This window comes from Amblyomma mixtum, chromosome 1 (genome assembly GCF_055824585.1).
Source record: "Amblyomma mixtum isolate Tamu chromosome 1, ASM5582458v1, whole genome shotgun sequence".
In the NCBI taxonomy this organism is placed as follows: domain Eukaryota; kingdom Metazoa; phylum Arthropoda; class Arachnida; order Ixodida; family Ixodidae; genus Amblyomma; species Amblyomma mixtum.
Genome location: NC_143012.1, coordinates 147,278,569 through 147,290,935, shown reverse-complemented (window position 1 = coordinate 147,290,935; position 12,367 = coordinate 147,278,569). Strand labels below are relative to the sequence as shown.

At 45.1% G+C, this 12,367-nt stretch overlaps 1 long non-coding RNA gene and 1 pseudogene across 2 annotated transcripts in view; one reads left to right on the top strand and one right to left on the bottom strand.

Annotated features, from left to right (window-relative positions):
* The window catches only part of LOC149367889 (uncharacterized), a 196,201-nt gene that overhangs the window by 112,794 nt on the left and 71,040 nt on the right, over positions 1 to 12,367 (top strand). The window lies entirely within an intron of this gene.
* On the bottom strand, positions 11,025 to 12,303 carry LOC149367895 (uncharacterized; annotated as a pseudogene).

Sequence of the window (12,367 nt, the reverse complement as noted above, 5' to 3'; positions counted from 1 at the left end):
AGGAGGTGCGTTGTTCTCCCTTTCTCTAAATCTCAACGAGTTGGGGAGATTCAATATTGCTTGGTGGCTCAGAAGTGCCTGCCTTCAGTGTTCGGATCTAAAAAAAAAAAGACGCAGCCCTTTTACTTCACTTGCTCCTATGCTGGCCCTATAAGCAAGTAGTTACAAGTACAAAAATGAACTCATCCAGTGCATGGTAGTGCCAGTGAACCTTCCATACCTGGCTTCATGCCACTACGGTGATTTGGCCGTTAGCCTCGTGGATTTCTCAATTCTTTCAATTTCACTTAGTGGAAGAAACATATCTTCAAAGAATTCTTCCTTAGTGCTCTGTGCTTTTTTAGCATTCCTGGGTGGAAAATCAGTTAAGCATAATTTTTTCCCACCCAAAGCATGCTGACTATGTTTTAAAGCTGAACATCTCATTTCAACTTAATGAAATATTGGGCAAAAAATATCAAAGGTGCATGTTGGTGGAATGCTAAGTGACATATAATTACCCATGTCAGTTACCAACTAGCTTTCATGTGCCAGCTGATAAACTCAGAGCTAGACGTGCAGGCCTAAAAAAGTATCTCACTGCCTTGGCAAGCAAATGGTAATGCCATTTTTTTCACTATGAGCAGTTAAGTGCATCTGCACACATTTCACTTGTTTGTACTGTCACCCTTCTAGCATTTCAGTGTGTTCTGCTATTACTGCTTTTATTGATCCCCTATTCATTTTTGTTTTTTACAGCTTGCGCTTCAATTGAATGTGCTTGAGTTCGAGATCCAGAGTCATGTATTCACTTCTCGCATGACCAAAAAAGGCAGTTGAAAATATGGGACGCATTGTTTTTCCAAAAGAGTAGGCACAGGGTCATCCATTCCTAGCTTGAACGTGCGAGAGGTGCGGCAGCACTCTTCGGACAGCCAATGCGTCCAACATGGCCATGCAGCAAAGCAAAGTGGCACAGGTGTAAAAGGACCTACAGCTGGTGCTTCTTGTCGCATGCCACTTTGCTTTGATGCACGTGTGAAATGGACACACTGGCGCTCTTAAGAGCGTAGTGATGCCGTTCGCATGCTCAATCTAGAAGTGGACGCCCCTGTGCGTTGATTTAAAATTTAGCTGCTAGTAGTAGCTACCTGACGCAGCACAGAAACTTGCATATCGAGAAAGAAATATACAAAAGCAAGCAATAGCAGAACATGAACATCCTGGGTTGATCCTCAACTGTTACTGAATTATGCATGACAGTGGCAACAAGAATTTGCCATTCAGCAAACACATAACAAAACATACTAATACATGTAACCTCCAGTTTTGTGCAAATGTGCTTTCATGAAGAAAGGTGATGGCACTCAAACATGAGAAATGTACGAAGATGGCTGTTCATTCATCTTAAAAACGTGTACATTTCTTCATCCTCTGATGCTGAGCCTCTGTCCTCTGAATTTATCTTCGGAATATTTCTGAGAACTACAGCACTTGAGCTTGTCTTCTTCAGCCGCTGAAATATTTCAACGTCCCTTGCGTCGTAGGTCTGAGAGGTGTGAATGGCTTCCGCAGCAAGCTTTCAAGCCTTCTTGCCTGCCTTTCTCAAGTTGAGCTTGTCAGCTGGGACCATGGTGGCCTAAAATATAACACAATTATGCACAATAATAATTTAGTGCAGGTGTTACGTGTTTCAAGAAAGTTTTCTCATGCACGTATTAAATTTACCCTTTTGGGCACAGCTGCACCCCAAGCACATGGCTGCGAGGTGCATGCCACATCTGCATTGCCACAAGCGGCTGCCTCTAGTGCAAAAAGTAGTGCCGCAACGTGGCTGCACACTTCACCTAGCCTGCATAACAATGCACTTGATGATCACTCCGACGAAGGATTTAGAGGAAGAAGTCAACTTACCCAGCTTTGCACTCGCAGTGGCCTGCTAGTATTCGTCCTGATGTGTCATTGACACACACCCCCGTATCGTGGCCTTTTGCAGCCGCTGTTTGCGAAGGCATTACCTCAGCGCGCACAAATCTGATTTTCATATCAGCTGGCCTATACAGTCGACACTTTCGGACCAGTCCTGCACACGAGGGATAGTGAAAAACATCACAAGACTAACAAATATGCTTTTAATCTCAATGTTCTCATCCAAAGGCGCAGCGATGCAAAAAATTTAAATGCGTGAAATATCCAGCGTTTAAGGCGAATGGTACTTTTTGACCTAAAGCCGTTGTATCTACATCAGATATGGACTTCTCTGATAACAGCTTGGTCTCCGGAGTTTAGCGTGTAGGTGTCCCACAGTACGAAAGCTACCGAGGGTAAGCGATCAGATGACGCAATTCCACATCAGCACCTACTCCCGCCCAGACGGCGGCAGTCTCCTCGGGGGGAGCACTTGACATCTGGCTCGGCGTGCTGACCATAAGAGTGCCTACTGCATCACCTGCCTATCCTCTTTCCTCTCTTCCTGGCGCTGTCTGGACGCCGTTTGTGTTTGTGATGTTTGTTTTTCGCGAGTGCAGCGCGTCGACTCATCAGCGTGAACGGTGGAAAGTGCGGAGTGTGTGGTCAAGAGCATGGTGAGCGAACATGCATGGGACAGTGCGAGCCCTATGGAAGTGCGCGAACAATTGAGTTGTCACTGTAATATATTCGTTGTTTATTCTCAATGATTTGTGCGTGCGTCAAGTGTCCTTAATTGCTCTTCCTCCCTTTTTTTGTCATCTCTAACATGAGAAGGCTCCAGAGTAATTATGAACACACGCTCTTTTAACGTGTCCATGCGTCGCGCAGCAAGCAATGCGTGTGTTGCCAGCACTGCTCGGAGACGGAACGCATGCCGCTACTGCGCTACCGCAGCGATTCAACTAGAAGAAATAGCTGAAAGGTACCATTGCGGGAATACTGTGGTACACAAAGCTACAGAACGGATACAAACGCCACACAACGTGGCGATTTCAACCGTCTAAAACAAGGGACTACACAGCCATGTGGTTCCCCGCAGGGAGGCGTCTGCAGCATGCAGACGTTGGTGAGTGGCGACACCACGGGGTTAACCCGAGCATCCGCAGGGGGATGATGGTGAACAATGCGTCACCACGGACCCGAGCATCCGCGCTTAGCCATGCGTGGCATCGCCGTGTCCGGGGAAAAGGGGATCCTGGTGGTTGAGCTGATGCCGAGCGTTTGGACCCTTAAGGCCCCTCGGCGGAGGCAACACACCACTTTGGCCCCAGCTTCCTGTAGACGGCACCTCCGGCCTGACCCGACCGGAGGAAATCGGCAGTCGCCTTTTCCTGTCCTCCCCTCTATCTTTCACTTTCCTATTTCCTTTCTTACAACTCTCCTGTATCCTCCTCCCTTCTTGGTTTTTTCCTCTTTTTCCTGGCGGCGAGGGTTAACCGTGTGTGACCAACTACCCTGTGTTGAGTCATATTAGGTTATAGTTAAGGTGTACAGCTGGCGTGGGCAGGACTTTCTTTCAAGTTCCTGTCGCGTCCCATTGTTGGACTCCATGGTGGGTGGCTGGCACCATGACCGAAAAACATCAATTTTTTATGGCTCCCCCCCTTTCCAAACCTGATCGCTCTCTTAAAAGAGTGCGGAACGAAGCAGAGAACTTTTTTTCCAAAAAGAAACCAACATTTGCCAAATTCCATGTCATCCACAGTGAAGTTCAAGATAAACAGGCCAGAATTCTATCCCCCTTCATGGTATCGAAGTGCTTAATAGAAGCTTTGGGCCCCGGCTACAAAGTATCCAAAATGACCAGTGGCGATTTATTGCTGGAACTCCGAGAAAATGTCCAAACCACCAAACTCTGTAACATAGTGTCTATTGGGGACACACCTGTCTCCATCACTGCACACCGATCCCTCAACACTGTTCGTGGCGTCATCTCAGAAAATGATTTTCTACACCTTACCGAGAAAGAAATGCTGGAAGGGCTTTCCGAGCAAAATGTCATTGATGTATATCGAATCAAGATCCGCAAAGACAACAAAGAAATAGATACCAAACACCTAGTCCTGACTTTTAACACATGCACATTGCCCGAAACCATCGACGTTGGATACCTCAAAGTAAATGTAAGACACTACATCCCTAACCCCCGAAGGTGCTTTAATTGTCAACGGTTCGGCCACGGATCGCAGAGTTGCCGCGGCCACAAAACTTGCGCGAAATGCGCGTCGAAGGAACACCATTCTGAGGAATGCGACGCAGCTCTACGCTGCGCTAATTGTGAAGGAGAACATGCTGCGTACTCCAGGGCGTGTCCGTCCTGGAAGAAGGAAAAGGAAATCATCACCATTAAGACCAAGGAAAACATTTCATTCAAAGAAGCCAGAAGGCGTTTTGCACTGACAAATACATTCTCTTTCACAGCCAAACCAAACTATGCTGACGTGGCGCGCAGGGGCGGTGCACCACGCAGCACTCCGGCATCTGCCGCGGCCACTCCCACCGCGCCTGTGGTAGTGCCATCAACGCCCCAGGCATAGACAGCCAAGGCTGCTCTGCCAACTCCAAGCCAGGGAGTGCCGGCCCATGGGCCAGCATCCCGCAGGACTTCCCCCCGTCGGGGGAGGCCTGACACCAACACATCCGCGGCTTCGCGGTCCTCCAGCACCTCTGGTGAAGTGATGGATACAACTACCACTCCACCCGCTTTGCGGCGGCGGACCGGCTCTCACGAGCGAAGAAAAGATAAAACCCCGGTAACGGGCCCAGAACAGTAAATTCCTTCAGTTCCATTCACACCCAAAAAAACAAACATGATATTTGCGATTCAATGGAACTGTAGAGGAATGTTAAGGAACTACAGTGATATAACACATATTCTAGGGTCCGTGATGCCTCTAGCTCTATGTCTCCAGGAGACCAATCTTGGTCCACAACATTCAAATATCTTAAAGCATTATACAACTTTTAGGCGTGATCGCGAACATGCAAGTAGACTCTCGGGAGGCGTCGCAATCATCATCCAAAGCGGCGTCCCAGCTCAAGAAATCAAACTGAAAACAAAACTTGAGGCGGTTGCGGTTAGCGTCATCAGCTACAAAACCATAACAATATGTTCTGTATATCTTCCCCCACACATCACATTAACATGCCAAGATCTAGAAGGCCTGATCGATGAACTGCCGGAGCCATTTCTGGTAGTTGGCGATTTTAACGCTCACTCTCCGTTTTGGGGAAGCGAACGCTGCGACTCTAGAGGCCAAACAATCGAAGATTTTATACTTTCGAATAATGTCTGTCTTTTAAATACGGGAAAAGCCACATATTGCTGCCCAAGCTCAGCAGAAATGAGCTCTCTCGATTTAGCCTTCGCATCACCATTACTTTTTAACGATTTTAAATGGGATGTTTTAAATGACCCCATGGGCAGCGATCACTTACCTACCGTCATCAGGCTCTCATCATCCACTCCAATCATCCCCACAAGGCCACGGCGCTGGAAAATTCAGCTTGCCGACTGGTCACTCTTTACAAAAAGTGCCACTCTGGAAAAGGAATTTTGTGACGACCTTAGCACAGATGAAATTAATCAGAAGTTTACTGAATGCATAATATCGGCCGCAACACTCGCTATACCACAAACAACAGGACTTGCACAAAAGAAACACAAAGTGTGGTGGACAAAAGAATGCACATTAGCAAAAAAACAACAAAACAAAGCCTGGAGCGCTCTGCGTCGATATCCCACTGCAGAGAACTTACTTACCTTTAAGAAGGCAAAAGCCAGAGCGCGGTATGTCCGAAGAAATGCAGAAAAAACCTCTTGGCAGAAATATGTCTCCTCAATAAACAGCTCAACAACATCAAAGAAAATGTGGGAAAAAGTGCGTAAATTTACTGGTGACCATACCCCTTTCACACTTCCTCTCTTGACAGCACCCGGGACACAAACATCTTTAGAAGAACAGGCCAACATACTGGGCGAGCATTTTGCTGAGATCTCAAGCTCATCCAACTACACAAGCACATTTCAAAAACACAAAGCAATAGCTGAAAAACAAAAATTTCCATCTGGAGCAGGTGTTCATGAGGATTACAACCAGCCTCTCACACTACAAGAAATAAATAAGGTATTATCTTCTGGAAAAAAGACAGCACCAGGACCAGACAACGTGCATTACGCTATGCTTGCACATCTCTCCGAGGCTGCTGTAGAGGCACTGTTAAAATTCTTTAATAAAATCTGGATAACTGGAAATATACCTGACGAGTGGAAAAAAGCAGTCATAATACCCTTTCTCAAACCCGGAAAACCACCAACAAGTCCTAGCAGTTACAGACCAATAGCCCTCACCAGCTGCATTGCTAAATCTTTCGAAAGTGTAATAAACATTAGACTGACCTTCGTACTTGAATCTCGGCAACTACTAGATAAACACCAATGTGGGTTTAAGAAAACATGCTCCACCACAGATCACCTTGTCCGCCTAGAAAACACCATCCGGGAGGCGTTCATCCACAAGCAGCACTGTATTGGGGTCTTCTTCGACCTGGAGAAGGCCTACGATACTACGTGGAAGTTCGGCATCCTCCGTGACCTAGCAGAGCTAGGTATCCGCGGCAGGATGTTGAACTGCTTGAACGACTTCCTGACTAACCGCACATTCCGAGTCCGCCTAGGAGCAACTCTTTCCATGACTTTCACCCAAGAGAACGGCGTACCCCAGGGGTGCATTCTAAGCACGACACTCTTCATAATAAAAATGAATTCCTTAGCTAAAGAAATACCCAAGTCCATAATGTATTCAGTTTATGTAGATGACCTACAAATAGCATGCACGTCCTCCAGCATATCAACCTGTGAGAGACAAATACAAATCACACTAAATAAACTAGGTTCTTGGGCAGACAAAAATGGATTTAAATTTTCCCCTCAAAAAACAGTAGCTGTTCTTTTCTCATTGCGACGAGGCCTACAGGTCGATCGCAGTCTATACCTGAATCACACTGCGCTACCAATTAAACAAGAACACAAATTTTTAGGCGTAACTTTCGACAAGAAACTCACATTTCTACCACATATTAACAACCTTAAAAAGAAAGCTTCTCAAGCCCTCAATATATTAAAAGTTCTCTCACGGAAGCGGTGGGGGTCCGATAGAGCAAGCCTTTTACAAATATATCGCTCTCTGGTGCGCTCCAAGCTGGACTACGGGTGCATAGTATATGGCTCGGCAAGAGCATCCTACTTGAAAAGATTAGACCCCATTCATAATCTTGGTCTCCGCCTATCATCTGGAGCATACAGAACATCACCAATAGCCAGCCTATACGTTGAAACTAATGAGCCCGCTCTTGAGGACCGAAGAATCGCACTAACATGCACATACGTCTTAAAAATCCGTTCTCTTCCGAAACATCTCTGCCATCCAGTTGTCACCAAGTGCCCATCTAAAAGATTATTCATCAACAAACCACATTCTATCAGGCCATTACTACTGCGCTTTGAAGATAAATGCGAAGAGCTAACAGTGCTAGATGCCCTACCAAATATTGCACAAAGGAATGAATGTTTGCCACCATGGTACAGCCTGCCTTCAGTATGTGACTTCACAATGACACATTTAGATAAAAAGCAAACGCCACATGAGTACATATTACAGGAATTCTTTGCACTACAAGAAAAGTATGACACCTACATTGAATTTTATACCGATGGCTCAAAAACAGAAAGTCACGTTGGAAGTGCAGTAATCCAGGGAAAAAATAAACAGATAATGCGACTACCAGACTGCGCATCGGTTTTTACTGCTGAGTGTTATGCCATCTTTGTAGCTGTAGATAAAATAGTAAGAGAGAAGATCAAAAATAGCATCATTTACACCGATTCCCTGAGTATGCTTAAAGCACTGCACTCCAGAAATGCAGCTGAACCTATAATAGGAAACATCATACACAACATAGTTAAAATCACAAAACAAAATCATAACATTAAATTCTGCTGGGTTCCTAGCCATGTTGGAATTCTAGGTAATGAGAAAGCAGATGTATACGCTGCACAAGCCCGGAATGGGCAAATAAAGCAAGTGAACATACCGCACAGGGATTGTTTAAAGTTTATATACAGTAAACTCAAAAATAAGTGGCAGGCTGCATGGCAAGAGCACGTAAACAACAAACTACATTCTGTGAAGCCAATTTTAGGCGAATGGCAATCATGTCGGCATCAAGAACGTTTTACCGAAGTTATTTTATGTCGGCTCCGCATTGGACACACCCACCTCACGCACAGCTTTCTACTAACCAAACAAAACAAACCTCTCTGTGAAATGTGTGGTTCCGAACTAACAGTGAACCACATTTTAATTTCATGTGTCAAACTAGAAGAACTAAGAAAGAAATATTTCATAACATTTTACAGGGAAAGCATCCCATTACACCCCATGCTACTCTTAGGTGATCAAGCACTGGTTGACATCTCATGTATTTTTAAGTTTCTCAAGGAAGCCAGCGTTTTAAACAAACTCTAAGTATAAAAAGCTTCACGTTTAACAAAAACTCCAACCTTGTGTTTGGCGCATCATAGCCTCAGTTGCTTTTGCGCCATTAAAATCAATATAACTAACTAACAGCCATGTGGTCGCTACGGCACGTTGGTGTTGCTACCGTTGCCTTGCTAACACAATTATTTGCCGTGCAGTTGTAAGTACCATGCGATGGTGCTAATAAAGTACCGCGAGCAATGCTTCGTGCGTGGCATGCTACGCGGTCTGCGCGCCCTGTTTGTTTGCGCGCGGTGCGAGAAGGCACATGGGCAACTTACCTGACTCGTAGTACTTGTAAGCCTCCAGAGCTTTGTAATTTTCAACGCTTTCTGCAGTGAATTTGCTCGAAGAGAACAGCAAATAAACGACCACGTTGCTCAACTTCACCGGCGGATATCGACGCTTCTCTTCTAAGCCTTTCGCCTACTCGCTTTCCGGCACGGCGTACAGGTCCGGACGCTGTACGCCGTAGACATGGAGCTTCTCCGTGTAACGCTTCTGGTCCGCACCACTCAGGCTCACAAAATAATCTCTTACAGATAGCATTATCTAGCTTGCAGACAAAAAAAAGCACTGACAACTCGCTACTGCAGCTTCGCCACTTTTAACCTACCGCGAGGTCGCTAACGACTGCAGCACCACCTTGACCACCTTGTTTGTTTGTAAACATGTTTGTATACTCCACTTCATACATCAGGTGCAACTCTGTCAACACAAGTGCTCTTTTTTGTGCTGCCTGCATTGCAGTGAAAAAGTCGTATGTTCCTTGTGCCGCCGCGGTGGCTCAGCGGTTATGGTGCTCGGCTGCTGACCCGAAAGACGCGGGTTCGATCCCGGCCGCGGCGGCTGGAATTTCTTTGGAGGAGAAATTCTAGAGGCCCGTGTACTGTGCGATGTGAGTGCACGTTAAAGAACCCCAGGTGGTCGAAATTTCCGGAGCCCTCCACTACGGCGTCTCTCATAGCCTTAGTCGCTTTGGGACGTTAAACCCCATAAACCAAACCGTATGTTCCTTGTGGTGAGCAAGAAATAATAAATGCTTTGCCTGCAGGCTTATTGCATGAAACATTTGTCAAGAGCTTGATTAAATGCGTTGTTATTGCTGATAGCGCACCGTCACTTTCTCACACCTTAGAGAACTTTGCCACTAAACAAGCTCAGAATAATATTCCTAACTTTTCATGTGGGCTACTTCCTTACTTTTCGCAGCGTTGCACCTGATTTAGAAGCCAAGTATAGGCACGAAATGCAAGCATGCTCTCTAAAGGTAGACTAAGAGCTGTAAAGTGAGACAACCAGGTCATGCATTCTGCAAAACATACATTTGAACTACAATGGCGTCTACAAGTACTTGTCCTAACGCTACTCATTACTGTGAGGACAATGAAACACTATGTTTAGATTGCCTGAAATGGCAATTGCAGTGCATGAAGTTGCTTACCTCTCCTAATCCACCTCTTCAGCAGATGACTTGGATGCTCAAGTGATTTAAAAATGTCCTAGTGGTCTCTATGGATCTCTGAAACGTGGTTTAGTATCGACAACCACTTGACCATTACCAAGTCTCCATCATCATGGCTCGATTGAGCGCAGTAGTATAAATGGGAAACAATCGATTTCACCCATGGTTCAATCACTTTGCAGTCCTTTCGTTTTAACTGTTGTCAGGAGCTTCTTTTTTATGCCTGCAAATTTACAAAAATATAAAAACTGATTATTCCCTTCATTTGGCCTTCTCATTTGGAAGCAAAATTAGATGCACAAAAAACTTTTTCTTTTTAAATTTTTAAAAAGGCTGAAGCCTTGGCATGACGAAAACCCTTATTTGTGCCAATGCAGGCATCATTCAGGGAGGCACTAAAGACAACTCTATTCATTTACTGCTCACAATAAAAATTAATTACCTGGCTCTTTCTGGCCATGCTGACGTTTGTGCAGCAACAAAAGACTCAGTTATAGACTAGAAAGGTGGATTTAAAAATCTCACCACTGGTCAATTCAAACTGACGGATGTCTTTACCGAAAAGGATGGGTTGCGGCCTTATGAAGTCGATGGCGGTGTGGGCTAGCCTCTGGGCTACACCGATAACTAATCGGTGATGACATGTACGTTATTTTTTTTTGTCTTTTCTAGCTTCATTCATTCTTGGCTACACTGGTCCCTTTGCGATTAGAATGCAGAACTCTATGGGTACTCGACTTTTTTTTTTGTCCTCTGGAGGCAAACAGAGCACCGCTGGAACAGCTCAACGAGCCTATCTTCGAAAGCAGTGAATTTTCTCAGGTCCTGTACACTGGCGGAGTCAGGACTCCTGGAAGAAAGATTCATGTACAATGTAGCATCAGCTTCTAATATCAGTGAGTTTACCATAAAATTATTTTTCTTTTTCTTTAACTGTCAAGGCAATATGACAGCTTCAGGGGACCTGTACATTACATCAGTGCATTGCAATTAACACAAGTACTAATCAGAGCAACAAAAAAAATCTGTCCTGTGTCACGAGTATCTTGCAATGAAAGAGTGTAAGGTGGCCAGAACTCAGTGGACAAGCAGATATGAAAGGAAATGAGTCTAGTCTGTCATGTAAAATGTGAGCAGTAGGGCTACTGTCAAGGAGTTGCTGCCTCTGCTGCATATCAGCCAAAACATGCAATTCATCACATGCTCTTACACTGTACTTGAGTCAGTTAAGGACGGCTCGTAGGTACAGTCCGCATCTTCAGTGATGTGCTCAACATCTGAAACACTTTGGTTTTTTTTTTGGTGTTGAGTGCCACACGAAGTGCTCATCCAAGTATTCATCTTCAGTTTGGATGGAGCTGTTACTCTTGGCACAAAATGCTGCCACTGTCTGGGTGCCTGAAATAGAATTGTTAAACATTATGATCATCTCTTTGGGCTCCGACTTTGTGCAATGATTTGCCTCTCATGCTGACCCATTTTCCCAGAAACACAACCGGTGTGACAACTCACAATGGCAGCCACACCTTTGCAGTTTCTTCTAAATATGTAACATTCGCAGAGCTGTGTGAATGACGCACATTTTGGCAAGTTCACCTCTTTCTTTTTTGCACATTCCACGTAGCTTTTCACATCACCCCACAGCGCAATGGCACTTTCGGTCACAACAACATTTTCTACCTAGCGATGAGCAACAAAGTTGAGAGAAAATGTCATTTGGCCTGTCACAGTAGAGAAGTCTTCCCCTCGCGCTGGCGCATCATGAAAAATGGCACTGAGGCTGGAAAGAAGATTCTCTTTGCCCCATTTGCTGGCAACAACACCCACCCTGTAAGCGTTATGTATTGTATGAAGTCCGCAAGTGCCCAGGTCCAAACACTGAACTTGATGGTTCTGCTGCAAGTATTCCTGCATTTCCCTAAAACACTTTAGGTTCACATTGAGGCCATCCATAGACAGCTGGGCAGCTTTTGCCAGCGGCAAATCTGCCAAGGCAGCCAGAAGCTCCTCCTGAAGGTCTTCGGTAGTCGAATGTCCCATGAACACTGACGTATAATATCTCGTGGTTATACGCTCGGACATAGTACTCCAGTACCACATATGGATGTCCATCTGTTTTTTCTGCAGGCAGTCATTTAAAGACTTATCAAACAGAACGGTGTAGCCCATCAGATTGCTCTAATTCACGGTTTTAGGCACGAGAGAAAAAAATGGTCTCAGACCATGGCACACTACATATGCAGGTTTTCTTTCACCGCAGGAAAATGACTTAGCGATTTCAGTATCTGGGAACATTTTCTTGAACAATTCCCCTGTGTGTGATGACGAGTTGTAGGAATAGTGTGATGTTACGCATTAAAAGAATTCTTCACAAATCATGGACAAGCACAATGAGTTGTGAACTGAAGACTTT